Source organism: Leopardus geoffroyi, chromosome A1 (assembly GCF_018350155.1).
Source record: "Leopardus geoffroyi isolate Oge1 chromosome A1, O.geoffroyi_Oge1_pat1.0, whole genome shotgun sequence".
Classification (NCBI taxonomy): Eukaryota; Metazoa; Chordata; class Mammalia; order Carnivora; family Felidae; genus Leopardus; species Leopardus geoffroyi.
The window spans coordinates 80164319-80185150 of record NC_059326.1 but is presented as its reverse complement, the minus strand read 5'-3'; the positions used below and the strand labels follow the sequence as shown (position 1 = coordinate 80185150).

General features: G+C 50.0%; 1 protein-coding gene and 1 long non-coding RNA gene across 3 annotated transcripts in view; both read right to left on the bottom strand.

Moving 5' to 3' along the window:
• COL4A2 (collagen type IV alpha 2 chain) overlaps window positions 1–20832 on the bottom strand; it is a 172563-nt gene that overhangs the window by 82947 nt on the left and 68784 nt on the right. The gene's annotated exons all lie outside the window — the stretch shown is intronic.
• Window positions 2780–5819, bottom strand: LOC123599756. Its single transcript, XR_006713285.1, has 2 exons — window positions 5306–5819; window positions 2780–2969 (listed from the first exon to the last, which is right to left on the bottom strand). It is a non-coding gene; the product is annotated as an uncharacterized LOC123599756 (long non-coding RNA).

The following is a 20832-nucleotide window of genomic DNA, read 5'->3' as shown; positions in this document are numbered from 1 at the left end:
AAGAACGTCCGCAGAAAATACAGAAAGAAGAACACACGAGCAAACAGGAGATACGGACCACGAGACGTCGCCCCTCGTCCCTACTTGTGCACGGACGAAGGAGGCCACGTCCTCACTGGTGCAGCCTCTCGTGCGTTTCTCTGATTTAGACGCGCTGCTGGTTACGAATGACACTCACTATCTGCTTCCCATCGGGGATTTATGGGCAACGGCCGCTCAGTTCGGCAGTGATTTCTTTGAGCCACAAGATTCCTCCTTGTCAAGCAAAACAGTAGCGCTTTCTGGGACGCCTCCATCTGATGCGCCAGGAAGGAATTCAGGAGGCAGAGGCTGGCATGGCTTTTCCCTCTGATAGTGATTCACTGGAAAATGATTTCCCATCAAGAACGGGCTTCCATTTCTTTAGAGGCTTTTCTGCTCGCCCTTCCATGCCCAGGACCACAAGCTGGCACCTGCTTGCTCCTGGGAAGGTCTCCAAGGGACACACCGATGGGCGTGAACATCCGCTAACTTTAAGTCTCCTCTCTCTTTTTGTTTAAATTTTGACATTCATTTATTTATTTTTATTTATTTATTTATTTTTTTTAAATTTTTTTTTCAACGTTTATTTATTTTTTTTGGGACAGAGAGAGACAGAGCATGAACGGGGGAGGGGCAGAGAGAGAGGGAGACACAGAATCGGAAACAGGCTCCAGGCTCTGAGCCATCAGCCCAGAGCCCGACGCAGGGCTCGAACTCACGGACCGCGAGATCGTGACCTGGCTGAAGTCGGACGCTTAACCGACTGCGCCACCCAGGCGCCCCGACATTCATTTATTTTTGAGACACAGAGAGAGAGCATGAGCAGGGGAGGGGCAGAGAGAGAGGGAGACCCAGAATCGGAAGCAGGCTCCAGGCTCTGAGCTGTCAGCACAGAGCCTGACACAGGGCTTGAACTCACGGACTGTAAGAACATGACCTGAGCCGAAGTCAGATGCTTAACCGACTGAGCCACCTTGGCGCCCCTGTAAGTCTCTCCTCCTAAAAAAACCTCCAGAAACCAAAAACCAAGGGGAAAAGTGAGGTGATTTCAAATGGTCTAAGTTAATTCAACTGGACCTAGTGAACTTCTCCAGCCACCGCTGCTGCCTCTGAGCGCTGGGCTGGGACTGTGGCACGCGGGTTGGGCAGGGTGGAGGGGTGGGGATCCCCCTGGCACCACCTCGCGGGCATCTCCCCCCACGCATGAGACCCCAGGCGTCCATAGTCCCGGGTACTTGAGAGGCTCCATCACCATCCCGCCATCCCGAGCATCCCAGGGGCACCTGCCCGCGTCAATCCCCTGCTGGCTCTCTGAGCAAAGACCGTTTTCGAAGCACAGCCCACCTGTTTGGTCTCTGAAATGATCTGCTGCATTGGGATTTTATAGGAGTTTTATAATTCCTCCAGTCCCCACTGCCCGCCAGCCGTAACCCCTGGCCTGGCCGTGTGATGTCAACCAGCAGCGCCTGCCCCGTGGCCCACACCCCGCTTCCCTGCTAGGAGAGCGTCCTGCCCTCTCCCCTGGGGGGGGGGGCGCCATGCCTCTGAATCTGCATCTCCCACCTCCCCACAGTCTGGCACGCGTGCTGGTCACATAGGTGAAGGATGAAAATATACGGGGCTTTATGAGTATTCCACTTTACAGCAAGGGTAGAACCTTCAGATACGTGTCGGGTTGGAAGTGCTCCATTGACCCAGCAAGTTTCCTTTAAAAAAGCAATTAAAGGGGCGCCTGGTGGCTCAGTCGGTTGAGCGTCCGACTTTGGCTCAGGTCCTGATCTCGCGGTCTGTGAGTTCGAGCCCCGTGTCGGGCTCTGTGCTGACAGCTCAGAGCCTGGAGCCTGCTTCGGATTCTGTGTCTCCCTCTCTCTCTGCCCCTCCCCCATTCGCGCTCTGTCTCCCTCTGTCTCAGAAATAAATACACATTTAAGAAAAATAAAAAAATTAATAAAGCAATTAAATAAGAGAAACCGAAATACCTCATTATCATATGACTTGCTACCTTACGCTTTTTTGCTTTGCACGCTAACCGATTCACAGAGACACAGTTTACGAGCTTTCAGGCCAAGAGGCTATAAGCTGAGCCAACCACCTGCAGGTCAGTGAGGTGAGGAGTCAGGGTCCAGCCTGCTCTGAACCAGGGCTGCTTGGAAAGTAACAGAGCTGAGCGTTTTCCTAACACAAAATGTGGACTTTGAAGAGGGTTTTTTAAAAATAGGTTTTGTTTGCTTTAGTTCCCACGGCCGGGCCGGTGTGCAGCAAAACCCCAGTGTCTCTTCTCCACGTGTCCAGTCAGGTTGCCTCGAGTCTCCACGGCAAACACCTTCGCGAAATGGCGTAGGCCACCCTTCGTGTTACTTTCGTTCCCTCTGTTCTTCATTTTAAAGGACACGGACCACGCTAAAATGAGTTGTTGGTTTGACTCCTCTGAGCAGAGCCCAAACCGACAGTAAACAGCACCAAACCCGCCCTCGTGACACACTGGGTCGTAGTTTGATGACGCTTTTACCTGCAAACTCGTTCTCCGCGTCTCCGCCTCCCCAACTCACAGGAGGTGGTCAGGACTGTGATGATGGGATACACGGATGGATGCAAATTTATAATAAAAGGCAAAACCAAACAACCATGGATGGAACAGTCCGTTACAAAATGGAGCTGTGCTAAACCAACCCAATGGTTAGGAAAGAAGTTGGAAATGTGTGGGTGTGCTCTCAAGGTCTCAGAAAAATTCAGGAAGTGCACCAGATGTCTTCTGTTAAGAGGCGTTGGAAGTCCCAAGAGCTACATCTTTTTTTTTTTTTTTTAAATATAAGTTTATTTGTGAGAGTATGTTTTTCCTCTTAAATAGTTCTCTTCGAAAACTTCCCAAATGGAATGCTGGCCAAAGTGGTGAACCCCTCAGGCTTCAGGGAGCGACTCCGAGTGTGTGCACTTGAACGTGAGAGTCCCTACAGGAGGCAGAGATCTAGGTCAATCATCTGAAACACTTCATTTTCTGAATAGCTCTTTTCTCTTACTTACTGAAGCAGAATCAGGGCTTTTTCTTTAACCTAATCGGTCAAGAGTCGTATAGTGCAGGCTCAGAGGTAACCATATTTTCCCTCTTTGGGAGGTGATATAAGAGGTCATAATGGTAAGCATGCTGGTATTTTTGTGTGTTTTTGACATAAGCATTGATAAATAAGGATCACATTCAAGGACTCAGAAATCAAGTTAGTAAAGCTAGTAAAACACTGGGGTTTTCTGCGTTTTGGTTATAATTTTGTTTTTTTTTTTTTCAACGTTTATTTATTTTTGGGACAGAGAGAGACAGAGCATGAACGGGGAAGGGGCAGAGAGAGAGGGAGACACAGAATCAGAAACAGGCTCCAGGCTCTGAGCCATCAGCCCAGAGCCTGACGCGGGGCTCGAACTCACGGACCGCGAGATCGTGACCTGGCTGAAGTCGGACGCTTAACCGACTGCGCCACCCAGGCGCCCCTATAATTTTGAATGTATGCTTGAATACGAATGAAATGATACTTTTCTTAGTGTCATTTTTTTTTAAGTTTTATTTATTTTGAGAGAGAGAGTGCATGAGTGAGTGGGGGAGGGCGGAGAGAGAGACAGAGAGAGAATCCCAAGCAGGTTCCATGCAGTCAGTACAGAGCCTGATGTGGGGTTTGAACCCATGAACCATGAAATCATGACTTGAGCTAAGATCAAGAGTCAGACACTTAACCGACTGAGTCACCCAGGCGCCCCTACTTTCATTGTTTTGTAATCGACTTAGGGCTAGAAAAGCTGCCTTGAGCCCCATTTTGTCCAGTTATCAGCAGGAGAGGGACAGAAATTTCCTTTTGACCAAAGTTTCAAAAGCCACAGAATGAATTAACGTCCAGAAAACATCTAACATCTTATTGAACGTCTTGTCATCTCAGAACTTTCCCACCCATGCTGCTCCTACAAGTTGGTCACACACACCAAGTGTGTACGGACGATTAGGTTATGTAATGAACATGCACTATATCAACGAATGAAAATGGAAGTCACCACCCCGCCTGGCCGGTCCACGAGGCTGTAGGAACAGCCGGTGCGTGAACCCTGGGAGAGGTTAGAAACGCAGCTGGTGTGTGTTTGGGAGAATTTGTCTGGTTACTACACATGGTTATTGGATATATTATGAATATGGAACAAATTCAAGAACATTAGATTCTCCTAGCCTTGTGGCGATTACCAAAGTCATCAAGAATTTTAATCAAGCATCTTACAGAAGGAACTTGTACAATTATCAAATGACAGAAGCTGTGACCGAAGCTAGCCTCATTCAAATCCTCCTGTCTCAGCCTTGAAGCAGTGCTGTTCCCTCTGAAGGGGGCAGGTGGCCTCCCATCTTCCTGGCAGGAAGACCATGGACCGCAAATATAACTAGATTAAAATAAATAAGGAGAGTTGTGTGGGAATTTACATTTTCAAACATTTTCACAACCAATCCCTCCAAACTTAAGCCATTTCCCCAAAGTTCCAATATTTTCATATATTACACAAAAGTGGATTGTGTCGCCTGAGGAATGGCGGGCATCTGGAGAAGGGAAGGTTTCACAAGCTCTAGGCTGGGACCAACCCTTGTTATTTGTGGAAAAGAAAAGAAGTCAAATGGGTCAGATAGGCAAGACTGCAGGTCTGGGGCCAACCAAACTCACAGAACCACTTAGAACCCATTATGGGGGCGCCTGGGTGGCTCAGCTGGTTGAGTGTCTGACTTCAGCTCAGGTCATGATCAGGTCATGTTTGTGAATTTGAGCCCCACGTCAGGCTCTGTGCTGACAGCTCGGAGCCTGGAGCCTGCTTCAGATTCTGTGTCTCCCTCTTTCTCTGCCCCTCCCCTGCTCATGCTCTGCCTGTCTCTGTCTCTCTCAAAAATAAATAAACATAAAAAAAAATTTTAAAGCCCCATTATGGGTAAAGCTAGATTATTTCCCTCCCAGAGTGGCTGGGACGGGATGTTTCAGATTTGCCCCAAATGGCAGCATTAATCTGTCCCTGATCTACCACGTCTGACAGGGGCTTTGGATTGTTTCTGGACTGGGAGCTCCTCAGCGAGGTTTCCAGCCTCACAGGCTTGAGGATGTGTGTCCAGGAAGAACCCATTTTCTGCCTGGGTGACTGTGGGCAAGTGGTTTAACCTCAGACTCAAGGTCTATGAAGTGAGCGTTTCGTGGGGACCCGGGGAGTCGAGCGGCTGGCTAGGCACGTGTGATGTCCACGGCTTCCCTCTCCTACTTCTCTTTCCTCCCGCTTGCACCTTAAACGTCCTTCACAGGAGCTACTGGAACACCTGTGTACGGTGGCTGCTTTACAACCTGTGTGTTCTCTTGATTTTCCTGCCAACGAAGAAGGTTCTTATGACTAAAAACTGGCAGGAGTTTGTGGTTGATCTCTTGATAAAATGGCCCAAGCAAGCCAAGACAAATATGGTTAGACGGTCAAGGGAGAAGATAAAAAACAAGCTTTTTAAATGGGTTTGGCCCAAATAAAGTGACTTTTTAAAAATCAGTCTAAATTAATTTGGTTGGTGGTCTCACAGGCGGCTGGATGACTTTCCACTCTGACCTGCCTCCGGGCTAGATGCAGCCGGTATGATACCAAGTGGATGGCACTTGTCTTACTCCGTTCCTCAGGTCAATGATGGCCCTAAATTGTATCTCTCATCCTTTGTTGACTTATATTTGCTGCTGTTATTTAAAAATTTTTAAATGTTTTATTTATATTTTAGAGAGAGAGAGAGAGAGACAGATAGTGGGGGAGGGACAGAGAGAGGAGGAGGCACAGAATCCGAAGCAGGCTCCAGGCTCTGAGCTGTCAGCACAGAGCACGACGTGGGGCTCAAGCCCACGGACCGTGAGATCATGACTTGAGCGGAAGTCAGCTGCTTAACCGACTGAGCCACCCAGGTGCCCTAGCTGCTATTATTTTAATAGGCTGGTTGAGTTTTTCCTCATAGCAGACAGGCATTTTATTATTTTTAGTTGCACTTAAGTAAATACACTTCACACTTTGCCTTTTTTTTTGTCCTAAAGCAGGAAATACAAATATTAATGGAAACAGCCAAGACGGAGAAGGGACAAGAAAAGGAAGCAGGAGCGAAAGAAGAAAGCTGGTTTTTGGCTCAGATTTGTGCACGTTTCTAAAAATAACATCAAAGCCCTCAGAACACGTATAGCCTGGGGGCGCCTGCACTTGTTGGATGTTTCCCAGGGTGTCCAACAAGGCTGCTTTCAGCAAATAGCAGCCCATCTTTTCAAATTAGAGGGCTGTTAAAACGTGGCTTTAGAAAATCTTTTGCAGGACTCAAAAGAAGAGATAAATCTATGGATCTGAAAACATGGCGTAAAAGTCTTATTCTAACTAGTGTCCTCGGCCCCCAAGCTCAGAGCTGGTCTCTCCTCTATGTCCACAAAGCACGTGGAGTTAGTATAATTAGTTTGGGGCTCAGGTCACATGGTCGACCGCTGCTTCAGCAACATGCTTTGCAAGGGGCGGTCCCGTTCAGAGACCGTATTTCCACTTTTGATTTATTCCCCAAATGTCTGCTCTTCCAAGGCTGTGAAATATGCCACCTACAGTGTTCTAAAAAAGTGAAAAAACAGTTCACCAGTCTACTACTATAAAAATACGCATCCATCATCAAATGAAACAGGAAATGAGAAATTCATTCTGCAAAGTTCTCTTCTAATAGGTTCCCTCCACTCCCCCCGAGTCAAGCCCATCGATATTGGTGACTTGAGCATTCAGATGACAGGGGCGCAGGCCAGGGACACGGGGTGGCGGCTGATGATGCCAACAGGGTGTCTCAGGTTCCGGGGCAGCACGGGGCACCTCCCTGTTACAGCTGTACTTGGCAGAAGCCCTGTTAGCAGCAGCCCAAGACTCTTGTGATGCAGCTGTAAGTAAATGGACTGTAAAATGATCTTCAGACGAATATCAATGGGGGTGTATAAACAGGGGACCAGAAGACGTTTTCCAAAAAGTCTCCGCCTGTCATGTAATATTAACAAGGCTGCCCTGTGGTCTTGGCAGCCTGGGCTCCGGCCTGAGCAACATTATGACCAAGGATGGTAAGGCTGTGAAGAAGCCCATATTAGTCATGACCCAGGAACCCGGGCTCTCACAAGAGAGTGCAGTGCCCCGGCCAAAACACGCAATCGGATCACAGGACATCTGCATACTTAACTTTTCCCTAAAATCTCGCTGTGCCTACAGTCTGACCTGTCCAACAGTTTAAAAACATGATGGGTGGCAAATCTTTGGCATCCGTAATTAAGAAACAGCAGCCATTTAAATATCAGTGTTGATTTTATTTTATCATTAGGGATTGGAAACCCTGTTTAATTCTTTCCTTTCAGGATAAAAAGGGCAACCTTGTCATTTCCATTAAAAACTTGAATGGCTTAATTTTAGAGTTTCATGGAATTTAATTATAAAATGTTTAGTCTTTATCTTTTGGAGATCATTAAGGGGGTGAGTGTGTCTGATGATTTGCTAGCGAACCAGAGACGTGAAGGCACGTTCCAGAAAAAATTAAATGATTCTCTTTTCTAGGGCTTCTTGCTGGCTAAATCCCATTGTCCTGGGAGCCTGTCCAAGCAGAGAGCTCACCCCGGTAATTCCTGACACACAGGAACTCTGGGGCACCTGCCTGTGGGGGAATCATCACTACCCACCACTTAGGGGGCAAGAGAAACCTGCACATGTTTCCCCAAGTACTGGGTTGGTTGTTAAAAATCCCTTTCGATCTGCATTATCCAATCCCACAAATCCTCAAAGACAGATTCCCATTTAAAAAGCATAATGGAGGGTCTAGATTGGTGTATCCGTTGTCATGAATGGACCATCCTACTGGAGGATGTCAGCAATAGGGAAGCTGGGGGAGGGCGGTGGGGGGAGTGGGGGAGCAGTCTCAGTACCTTCCGAACAACTTTCGTGTAAATCTAAAACTGCCCTAAAATAAAAAGTCTTTTTGAAATAATAGAAGAGAGGGAAAAAGTACATTCCATTTATTTTAGCCTCATTTTCATGAGGACCTTTTACTTGTTTGGGGTTCTTGCTTATGATCTATTTTATTCCACAACCTTCAAGTGGAATTAAAGACTTGGATCTAAAGCGTCCATAGTGAGACAGTTTGTTGGGGAAGATTTTTAGTTATAAACAGAGTTTTATATGTAGTTGATATAATGACCAAGTCTAAAGAGGAGGAGTAGAGCCTTACGGGAGGAATGTGTCACATTCTCACGTAACTTTGCAAAGTGAGGGCTGGTGATGGGGGTGGGGAGAGGGAGAGAGGGGTGGGGTCGGGGAAGAGGGAGAGGGAAAGAGAAGGCAGAAAAGAGAGATCACCTATTGAAATTGGCACCTTGCTGGCCATTCTACCCAACATGCAAACATTCTATCTGTGCCTTTCACACAGAGCGTGTCTCTCCACAATGGACGAAATTACTCTCTTTAAACCTCCTCTCTTTTCACACAACACGGTAGTTGCAATTACTTCATAGAAAGTGCTTGGCAGAAGAAAAAGTGGGCCGTTCCAGTACGGACAGCAAAGCTGGTTGTCTGGACAATCACTGGGCGGCTGGGGGCTTCCGAAGGGGAATGTTCACATGACCCGTCACGGATCGTACTCATGGACCTGAGGTCCTGCTCCCCCGAGGAGACGTGTCTCCACTGGTTACTTCCAAACCTGTGGAGGACTAGTCTGCACAGAACTGCTTGAGCAAGGAGCATTCTCTCTGTGTTACCATCAATAAGCTGTGGATAATTCGAGCATCACGAGATGTCTCTTGTTCTGGAATCACTTACGAATGAAAGCCAAGTGTATGGAAGATGTGGCAGTGGAGGGGTTCGGGGCCACTGGCCGGGCTGCGTAACGAGCACCCGATGAGCCAGAAGTCCTGCTGGCCGTCTCCATGTCCCATGTGACCTCTTACCCTAGCAGAGGCACACACAAGCTAGTCAAACCCTAACCCATCGACTAGAAAGTACTGGAAGATGCCTAAGTGGATGTGTCAGATAGCAAGGAGAGGACCGCAGAGTGAACCCTGGCTGGAGTCACGCACCCAAGGACGTTCTTGAGTCACTGAGTACAGTGTTAAGAAGCAGATTTATGTCGGGACGCCTGGATGGCTCAGTCAGTTAAGTGTTCTACTGTTGATTTTGACTCAGGTCATGATCTCACTGTTTGTGGGACTGAGTAGCATGTCGGGCTCTGCGTTGACAGCACAGAGCCTACTTCAGAGTCACTCTGCCCCCCTCTGGTCTCTCTCTCAGTTAAATAAATAAACATTAAATATATTAAAAAAAAAGTGGATGTATGTCAGCACACCCGGGATGTGGGGCGTCGCTCTGGGGCGAGTATCTGGAAACATCCACAGCCCACGATACAATGGCACCATCAGGGAAAGACTTCTGACCTGGAAGTAAAAGGCTTTTCTGTCTTCTCATGTGCATGTGCATACGATTATCTGTCAAGCTCTGAGCAGCCCATCCAAACCCCCACTGTCAGGGCCATCCTTAAAAAAGCCCATCTGGTCATGGGGGCTTGAAATACAAGTACTCAGTGGCTTCCTTTCTTTTTAAAAAAATTTTTTTTAACATTTATTTATTTTTGAGGCAGACAGAGACAGAGCATGAATGGAGGAGGGGCAGAGAGAGAGGGAGACACAGAATTGGAAGCAGGCTCCAGGCTCTGAGCCATCAGCCCAGAGCCTGACACGGGGCTCGAACTCACGGACCGCGAGATCGTGACCTGAGCTGAAGTCGGATGCTCAACCGACTGAGCTACCCAGGCGCCCCATCAGTGGCTTCCTTTCATTCCCAGAGAGGCCGAGCTCTGCACAAAGCCTCCCTCCTCTCGCACAGGCTGATCTCTGGCCCCCAGCAAGGCCCCTGGCCGCCTGCTCCTTGCTCAGGGCTCACACCCGCCTGGTACACCTGGGGCACGAGACACCGCCTTCCTCCTAGGACCAAAGTCCTTCTGTCTTCAAACATTCCTCTCTTTCCTCCACCTCCTGGCCCTACTTCCCTGGCTGACCAGCCACCAGACCTCCTTGGCTCCTCTCCCTCCTTGCCCAACACCCCATCTCGTCTAGGCCCTGCTCAGCTGGCTGTGTGACTCTTCTCGGGACCATCTCACTGTGTCGTCAGCCTTCCCATCACTACACCTGGCTCCTTCAAACACCCTTTCCAGCACATCAGGCCACACAGTAGGCCTGTGGTGGCCCCCCACCGCCCTGCACAGAGCCTTCCCGCTGCACGGAAAGTCCTCTATCCAGACTCGGCCTGTCTCCTTCCTGCCCCTGGCCCTTTGCTCAGGATGCAGCCCCACGGGCGGGATGCACTCTGGTCAAGGTCATCTAGGGCCAAGCCCCCGCCGCACTGGTGCGCACAGAGGTCTCCAGCATAGACGCTTGCTGTTTAAAGGGACTTCTGTTCCACCCATCTGTGTTACCCAGACTCCCAGCGATTGTGCCCTTCCTTCTTAGGTGTTAATTTTCTGTGTCTTTAATGGACTGTAAGCTCCTCAGGATGGGAATCATATTTCTTTGTACTTTCTAAGCTTCATGCATTTATTTTAAAAATATTTATTTCTTTCTTTCTCAGAGAGAGACTGTGTGTGTCGGGGAGGGGCAGAGAGAGAGAGAGAGAGAGGGAGAGAGAGAATCCCAAGCAGGCCCAACTCGGGGCTCAGTCCCACGAACTGCAAGATCATGACCTGAGCTGACATCAAGAGCCAGACACTTCACCGACTGGGCCCCCCAGGTGCCCCCCGTTTATTTCTTATCATAGTGATCTGTGTGTTACATAAAACTTACCCTTTTAACCGTTTGAAGCGTGCCGTTTGTTGGCATTGAGCACACTCACAATGTTGTACAGCCAACAGCTCATTGATGTCCTAAACGTAACAGTCCCCGTGGGACAACACCGCCTGTGTCTTCCCTCTCTCAGGCCCCCGTAGCCTGGAGTTTGCTTTCTGTCTGGAGAATGTGCCAGCTCTGGACATTCCACGTGTGAGCATGGGCATACACCACGTGTCCTCTGTGGCCGGCCCCTTCCGCGGGGCTTGCTGTTTCCACGGTTCATCCGGGCCGCGTGTGTCCGCATGTCACGCCTCGGCGGGGCCAAAGAGCGCTCCGTCGTGTGGATGTCCACACTCTGCGTCCCCATTCGTGCTGGTGGGCTCCTGGGTCATCCCCAGCTTTCGGGGACTGTGAAAAGCACCGCTAGGAATGTGGTTTACACACAGCTGCTCGAGGCCCTGTTTTCAATTCTCCCGGGTGCATAGGTAGGAGTGCAATTGCTGCTCCCTACGGTGACGTATGCTTACTTCTTGGAGGAGCAGGACCCCTATTCCTTGCATTTCTGTGGTGCCTCATAATGCTGGCGGGGGGTGGGAGGAGAAGGTGGGCACACAGCTAGTATTTCATGAACTCAGTGGCAGGAGAAGGCAGCGGTTCGCAGCACAGGCTCTGGAGTGGGAAAGTCTGGGATAGCAATGTTGACCCTGGGCAGGCCGACCTCTCTGTGCCTCCGTTTCCTCATCTGAAGGTGGAAGTGAGCAACCTGCCTCCCTGGGTTAGTGTAGCAGAGGAGTGAGTACATACAATGCGTGAAGCAGTGCCAGGAACAAAGAAAGCAGCGTCCACGTGTCTGCTGTTGCTCTATAATGACGGTAAATTAGGACCCCCACGCCCCCTCGTCCGGGGGTTAGGAGATCCCCGAGGATGTGTGCAAGAAACCCAAGCTAAAGACACAAGTCAATCAGCTACAGCACGGGCGGTTGTAGCTTGACTTCTCCCCCATCCTTCCAGCGTCTCCCTGAACCATTAAGGATGCAGGCGGGCCTGTGGGGTTCCACCATCACTGCCTTCTGCAGGAAGCCCTTCACCAGCCACGGGTCCCACAGTCAAGTTCCGGGAAAAGGCATTTTGACTCTCATTATATCTGAGTCATGCATTAAAGGTCTCTTTTCTAAAAACTCTTAATAGTATGATTCTCTTGAAATGGTCCAGAATTACGGCACAAAGTCTAACTGAAATGGAGTGACTAAAATCCAACAGTAAAAACCTTCTTACCCAGAGAATTGAAGGGCAATTCAACAGAAACATCATTTCGTTTTTACATAAGGCTTGCGTCACACTGAATGACAGTCGTAAAATTATAATCCTCACATAATTTCCACACCCAAGTACTGCCATTTAATTTTGGAAATTACTCGTGGCTGGAAGAGTAATCCAGCATTAAGAAACCAAGCCAGTGGTAGGTGCGGTTAGATAATTTTATTTTTCCTTTGAGAGTCTTTTATTATTTATTTATTTATAAGAGAGAACGAGTGAGCGTGCACATGCGTAAGCAGGGGAGCGGCAGAGAGAGAGGGGACACAGAATCAGAACCAGGCTCCAGGCTCCGAGCTGTCAGCACAGAGCCCGATGCAGGGCTTGAACTCACAAACCGCGAGATCGTGACCTGAGCCAAAGTTGGAATCCTGAGCGACTGAACCCCCCAGGTTTTTAAATGAGCTTGTTAGAGACACAAAAAAGACAATCACACAAGATGAGCTTTATTCACCGTTCTCATGAATTTGTGCTATTACAGGGCTCCTAGAGTCGTGTGCAGGTCACATGTCCCCAGGCGGGGGCCACCGAGGCCGGGTGTCCTTTCCTTCCTTCCTCACGACTGGGACTCTTCCCATTGTTCTCTACATGGGGTGTGGGTGGGGTGACCCCGATCATAGCCACTCCAGGACTCGTGAACACACACAGTCACTCCTTAGCTTTACCTTCTTTTCTTCTCTTTTTTAGAGACAGAGAGGGAGCAGGAGGGGGCAGGGGGAGAGACAGAGAATCCCAAGCAGTTCCCAGTGTGGAACTCGATCCCATGACCCTGGGATCGTGACCTGAGCCAAGTCAAGAGTCGGACGTTCAACCGACTGAGTCGCCCGGGCGCCCCCACCCTTAGCTTTACTTTCTTGGCGCTCAGCTGTCTCAGAAGCCGCATGTCTGTCTTCCAGGACTTGACTTGTAGTTGGAGAAAGAGGGAGTTGGGAGGGCGCCACAGGAGAGCAGATGGCTCCCAGGACAGGAAATATGCAGTAATTACTGCTGACCACAGTTAGACAAGGCGGGAGGGACGGGCTGTGGAGAGGGATTCTCAGCGTCCCACGGGGAAACGGGAATGCGCAGCATGGCCTTTCTTCCGCGCGGAGCGGGGCATCCACTGCACAGTTCACGTCTGGGCAGAAACTTCACGAACACTCCGCAGACGAGGCGCCTACACACGCACAAGGCCCCCGAGAGCCCCACGCATCTGGGACATGGCCTGTGGCCCCTCCCAGTGAATCCTAGCCCCCATTCCCTCGGTCCTCGAGGGCCCAGTTCTGGTCCACCCCCCAGAACCTACCTTCCCCTGCACCTGGGACATGGGGAACAGCCCTGACATGTATATCCAAGCAGCGGGTCCTCTGGAACACAGCTGGAAGCATGTTAGGAAAGTCATTCTCTGGGCTCTTCTACTGGCTCCTTGCAGGGCTCTTTCCTCGCAAGGCGCTGGCTGACTTCTCTTCCTGCTGATTCTTTTTGCTCAAATCTTGTAATGTTTGATCCTGACTTTCAGTGTTGATTTCAGCCCCTTCCCCGTTCTGGAATCCCAAATCTGAGGTTCTTCACCTCCTGTCATTTACTGTCGAAGACTCAGATGCTTGTTTCCAACTCCTCCAAATTCACCCTGGGAGGGAGTGGAATGTGTGGTGGCCAGAAGAGAGAAGCTTCTGGAAGAAGTGCACACAAGGATTCTCACCACATATGGAGGCGTAAGGAGCACTGAGAAATTCAGGGTAAATATTGAGGAAGAGCAAACTGAGACTGACCCAGTGAGCTGGAGAGAACCACCACACCAGGCCTGCCAACGCAGTCCACGGAGGGCAAAACGGGCCACGAGGGGGATGGCGGTGGCCACACATTAGGACAGGGGCACGTGGTCACCATCATTTACTAGGTACTGGAGATCGTCATCTACCGCTAACTCTGTGACAACATCTCGATTCCGTCTTGCAGAGCCAAAGCGTGGGGCCGACAGAGGCGGGGGATTTCCTCACGGCCACTCAGCCAGTGAGAGGTAGAGCCAATTTCTCCTTCATAAGCATTCTGAGTGACAAGGGACACATCATTAGTTCCCTGGAAATTCTTTTAACTCAGTGGATCACTAGCATCATCAAACATCCTGCACCGATAACAGCAAAGCAGCCACAGGCATCTGTGGAAAGGCGCCCCCAGAACGGCCAGGTCTGGTGACCTCTACCTGGCAAGGTTTTCTGACTGTCCCCGCTTTGCTAACTTGGAAATGGATGCTTCCAGTGGCTTTGCTACCTGAAGTCACACTATTTCCCACTGGCAGGACGGGCTCTGCTAGGCCCTGGAGATATTACAGCTATTTTCTTAATGAGTGAGTGTGATGGGTGCAGCCAGGCCGGCATTCTGGAAGCATAGTTGCCAACAAGACTCTTTGAAATGATAACAAAAGTAACAAAAACAACTCCACATCACTACTAAAAAAATAGTACTTTTTCTGTATGTGTGTGAATGAGGATGTATCATAAAAAGAAGTCTTCATAATTTACTTACAGCCCGCATAATCGAATAGTTTGAAAAGACACTATCGGATACAAATAATGTAGCTCCTGCTTGATAGACATCCATCTGGAAAATAGATTTCCATGTCAGAAAGGAGTGTAACTTGAATTTGGCAGTGACCGCAAAGGCCCGGGATGCCATGGGAACAAGACCCGCCCACCGCAGCCGTCCGGCGAGGGGATTACTCACCCAGGTCTAACGGCAGGCCGCTCTGTGCTTTCTCAGGCCCCACACCCAGCCCTGACATATAGGATCCCTCTGGGGAAAGCATCCCGACAATGTGTCACCCGGAATGAGCATCAGGAAGTCCAAGGGCATGAGAATGGGCTCTCCGATCCCTAAAGAATGGTTTGTGACTGCCAGTGGAGTAACCGCAGCCGAGTTTATACGTGGGCTTACAAAGCGTAAAACTGGGAACCCTAACGCAAAAGCTTTGAAATGTGATTTAGCGGGGCGTCGACTTGTGGACGTGAGTCTGGACCGGGCTCTGTCATCAACCTGTGGCACGAGGTTGGGGGCACCGCGTTGTCTGCTGGGCTCTCACCCGCAGAACCTGAGTGCAGGCTCGAGGGTGTCAGGGGTCCCTCTGGCTCTGACGTTCGAGACGTCAGGGTTCTTGGTCCAGGTTATTACGTAACCCCAGGAGACACGTGGAGACAGCGGAGCCACCCACCTGCCACAGTAGTCTTCCCGGGATTCCCCCGAGGTCAAGCAGACTACAAATCTCGAATGGGGTGGTTGCGTCTTCAGAATATGGTCATCCTTGCACCTTGCAGTCTGTGCATACAGTACACGCCCGATACGCACTTGTGAACAGATGGGTGACATGGTAATGCCAACAGATTCTTCTCCAAATTACTCCATGCCAAGCAAAGCAAGCACTTACTAAACTGAATTGGTTTGGCCAAGTACATGGGATTGTCGACTACATGTATTTATTAAACATGGACCTTTGAGAGGTTTGGGTCAGTAGGAAAGTAGGAATTTTTTTTTTTTTTTTTTTGCTTTAGAAATGTTTCAGGCAAAAAGCATCTTCTACAATGAACAAGGAGGGTGGTGTAGACCAGATATGGCTGGTCTTCCTCTCTGGGGGCTGGAGTGAGAGGTACAGGACCAGGAAGCAGCATCCCATTCCTGGGGTCGGGCTTGACTCCTGGGGCTGAAATCTTGGGAAGCACATGCCACGCTCCCCGAGATGTGTGTGCGCACAAGGACACGCGGAGGAGAGGAGTCTATATCCCGGGCTATTTCCACCACCTTCCCTCAAACAGGGGACAAAGGTGGAGGTTAATGTGGCCGAGGGCCCCCGCATGGGCTCTATTGCAGAGGCAACGCCCACCACGCTGACTACCCATTCATCGTGTGGCTCTGATGCCCAGCTTTGACGCGGTCGCTCGCTACCGTGTGACCAGAGCGTGGTCACGAAGGGTGGCTTCAGTCCAAACTGTCCATGTACAAATCCGTGTGAGTGTATGTGCACACGTGCTAGTGCCACAGCATGATGTCGGCTACAGACTGGTGGCGTTTCCACGACCGTAAGTGCCCCCTAAGCGATGCATGGCTTCACGGGACACACAAGTGATAGGATGTTCTAACCTGAACGCTAGGACGTGATGGTGACAGCATCGGCTCCTCTAGCCCCTTCTCCACCCGGGTTTCAATTCCACCCCGTATGCTGGCCAGTGGTGTCTCCTCTCACTCTTGGATGGGGCCAGGTCTCCCTGAAGATGCTCGCCTGTGGGGACAGGTGCGGGGGCGGAGTCCTGCTGGAGCCAACATCAGCTGGAGATGTCATACGTGGGGCAGGAGGGCCCGGGGGCCACACGCCAGGACACGGTGAGATGACAGAGAGGGACAGTGCGACCCCCCCCCCCCCCCCCCAGAGGGCTCCTAGTTATGGGGCCTTTGCCTCTTGGGCAGGTGGGCGGAGCAGGCACCTGCAGAGGTGAGGCAGGCAAGGCAGCTGCAGGCAGGGCAGAGGGACCGGGATGAGGGAGGCGTGGGAGCAGCAGGCACGACAGACCCACAGGGGAGCCATGGGCAGTCCCGGAAGCCGTGGAGACCACGCCGGTTTATCATGCACAACGTCTGATGTCAGAGCAAGTCTGTGCCTCACACGGGCACAGCTACGGCCCGCGAGCCAATCAAACCCCCGTTTATGTGAAAGGGGAACAATTTTGTTTTTTGCTGACTCACCACATGGGAGCTTTATGCCAGGTTAAAAGTCAAAACGCATTGCTCTCCAAGGGATAAAAGCTGCCCCTTCTATAAACACATTCCTTCCGACGGCATTCATCTCGCTCTGTGGTCTCCAAGGCGGCAGCCGCTCGGAGCATGACAGAGCACAGGGCTCAGCTCCTTCTCATTCAACGAGTAAAAATAAACCCTGAATTTTGGGCAGAGGCAAGGCCACGGTGCCAGGAGTTGAAACCTTCCCTTTTCAAGTAGTGTCTGGAGCACCGAGCCGCGCCCCGCACTCGGGATGCCAGGAAAAGTCCAGTATCTCTCCCCTCCAAGGGGCGGCGGCTTCCCGGCCGGTGGGGGCAGGAGCCCGGCTGGCCGGCCTCGTCAGGGAAGGCTGTGCCGCCCCGTCTGTTATTAAGTCCTGCTCTGGGGTTTCATGCTGCGTATAGATCTTCCCTTACAGCTTATATTTGGCCTCCCAGGGTACAGTCTGAGGAATTCTATTCAAGTCAAGCTTCAACAGGACCTGCCTCTAAGTTTTCTCCTTGACCATTTTTGGTCTTTTACTCTAAAGGTTGTACTGTCAGGTTTCCTTAACGTAATCATCAAGGGATACCAAAAAGTCTATTTTTGGCCACGCGATCAACATGGGAGCTTTATGAACATCCCTGAGGCATACATATTATAATTGCACCTAAGTCTCTACACTATAAAGTGCTGCTTCTCTAATAAACGTTGAGCGACCTTGAGCTGAGTCCAGAACAAAGTTCCGGGATCTGCAGAAAGAGCGGTATGTTGGTTCTGTGTGCAGAGCCGCGCACCTGCACCGGGGCTCCGCTTTCAAAGCCAGGGCCTGGGAAAGAGGAAGCCTCAGGACTGGGCCTTAGAAAAGGAGGTTATGACTTCACTGCCACGAGCCTACTTATTTGGCCTCATTACTTGCCTCTGAGTCTCATGGACTGAGATGTGTTCTGAAAAAGCAAAACTGAGGGGCGCCTGGGTGGCGCAGTCGGTTAAGCGTCGGACTTCAGCCAGGTCACGATCTCGCGGTCCGTGAGTTCGAGCCCCGCGTCAGGCTCTGGGCTGATGGCTCAGAGCCTGGAGCCTGTTTCCGATTCTGTGTCTCCCTCTCTCTCTGCCCCTCCCCCGTTCATGCTCTGTCTCTCTCTGTCCCCAAAATAAATAAACGTTGAAAAAAAAAATTAAAAAAAAAAAAAAAAAGCAAAACTGAGATCCCAGAAGGCATCTATACTTAGAAACAGGTGCAGGCCCTTCCACCGGCCCTGAGTTCCTCTGCAGCTCAGTGCCACCGATGGCCAGCGGCCCCCTCCGCGCCCGCTGTGGGATTGCCGGTGGACAGGTGCGGGGTTTGGCCAATAGTCGGCCTGCCTGAAAGGGTACTGTTGCCCCACAGATTCCAGAGGCTTTCCTGATGCCAAGGGACAGGTGTAATGAAAGCACAAAGCCCATGAGCATATCATGGTTTTTCTTATCAGATGGATTTAAGGAGTGGCTCTCAAGATCTTGGGCAGTACAGATTTGGCCATCAAGGAGGCAGGGCTTCTGATGTTTAGAAAATACCACTTACGACAGTGCACCTGTTATATATGAGTATTGAGAGGATCTATTTAGGTGACTTTTCTGGATAAACATTTATCCATGTAACACCTGACCTTGGCTCACTTTCAAGGGACACCTTTCTGAAAGCCCTTGACCCAGAAGGCCAGCATGGGGGGCCTTGGTCATTCTTTTGTGATAATTTAGATGTGCTTGCTCTCTTCTCTTTCCTGCCTCTCTGCCCCAGACTGTGATCTTCCTGAGGGTAAGAATCTTACCCATATCTTTTTTTTTTTAATTGCTGTACTCTACACACAAAGCACTCTGTTTATGTCTGTGGGCTGGATGAAGAAGCGGAAGAATGACACAACACTTAGCCACCCCAAACGGCACGTAGTTGCCTTATAAATGTCATTTCTAATCTCCACGTCAAACCTGTGGGGTGACCATTTTAATTTCGACTTCTATAGATGGAGAAGAAGGGCTCGAAGCTATTAAGGGGTGTGCCCAGATCACGTGGGTAGAAATGAAAGTCTCATGTTTTCCCCTCAAGTCTTTTAAAATGTGCTGTGGAGGGGCGTCTGGGAGGCTCAGTCTGTTAAGCGTCCGACTTCGGCTCAAGTCATGATCTCATGGCTGGTGAGTTTGAGCCCCGCATCGGGCTCCGTGCTGACAGCTCGGAGCCTAGAGCAAGCCTCAGATTCTGTGTCTCCCCCTCTCTCTGCCCCTCCCCTGTTTGTGCTCTGTCTCTCTGTCAAAAATAAATGAACATTAAAAAAAATAATAAAATGTGCTATGGAAAGAATGTATTCCATTCGGCTCACCAGCAAGGATGCTATGGTACGTGCAGCTGCTCCTGAGAACAGAGGCCCTCCCATAGGCGATCACACCATAACTGCTCTGCTTGAAGACACGTGAAATGGAGACAGGCTTAGTAATGCAGAGAAGGGATTCTCTCCCTGATGTATGATTTGCTGCGTGCCAACCCTCTCAGACCGGCTAACCGGCTTCTACTTCCCGAGCTGTTAGTGGGGTCGTCCAGCAGCAGGACACAAAGAAGCCATGAAGAACATGGCAGTGGAAAACACAGTGGTTGTGGCCCACTGAAATCACTAAATCATCACGCATGGCATCAAGTTCCTGGAGGAATCACAACTCAGCGGAAGGAGCGATGTTATAAAATCTTGGCATAAGGATAAGAGTGATAATGATAACTGTAAGCTGATGATAAAGATGCGCTGGCCCTTGGCTGTGTGTATTCTATACCTCACCCCATTTACCTCTTTGGGGTGTCCATTAATGTCTCTGTTTTCCCAGCGGGCACGCTGGGGCCCATCCCACAGCTGATGAGGGCTGAGGCCAATTCCAACCCGGGCTGGACCCGAACACTGACCTTTGGACAAAGAGTGGATTCCTGGATGCAGATCCGGGGGGGGGGGGTTTAAGAAGCAGTTGGTTATCTGAGTCTCATTTTCTGACCTGTCCCTGAGCCCTGTCTGGTGTTCGGTGGCGGGTGGGGATCACTTGTTCTAAGGACTCGCTTGCCAGTAAGACGTGTGACAGGAGTTGACAGCTCGTCACTCTTGATGAACTGGCTTACCCGTTGTTTCTTTCCCCTAAGGAACAACAGCATTTTAAGTTTTAGGAAGATTTAATTTTTCTAAAGAATCCATGGTTATTCAGATGTTTATGTGAGTAAGGCTAGGGGGCTTCGGTTCTGCTGCAGGGGGCACAAGGGAAAGGAAACCAGAAATACTGGTACAAATTCTTCCATTCTTTTTTTTTTTTTTTTTTCAACGTTTATTTATTCTGGGGACAGAGAGAGACAGAGCATGAACGGGGGAGGGGCAGAGAGAGAGGGAGACACAGAATCGGAAACAGGCTCCAGGCTCTGAGCCATCAGCCCAGAGCCCAACGCGGGGCTCGAACTCACAGACCGCGAGATCGTGACCTGGCTGAAGTCGGACGCTTAACCGACTGCGCCACCCAGGCGCCCCCAAATTCTTCCATTCTTAAACGCACACACACACACACACGTGCGTGTGGGCAGGTGTAGGTGACGGTCTCACCTCTAAGGTAGTGCGAGGCTCCAACGAGCTAGCACACGTTCAAATACATGTATACTTAACATGCTGACATTTAAAAGATTAATATTTAATAAAAAATATTAAAGCTGTAGAGACGAGTAACTACAATTACTGTGGATTGGGCAAAGGCAGAGAAGTCCCTTCTAACAGATTTCTATAAAATAAAAAATGATACTAATACATGATGTCCATGCTGTTGGAAAAACAAAAGACCTAAATAATGAAACTTATCAGCTTCACCCAACCTTCAAAACAGAAGCACCTCAGATTTCTTTCAAAATCTGCCCTTTTTAAAAGTTTATCTGTTTATTTTGAGAGAGAGA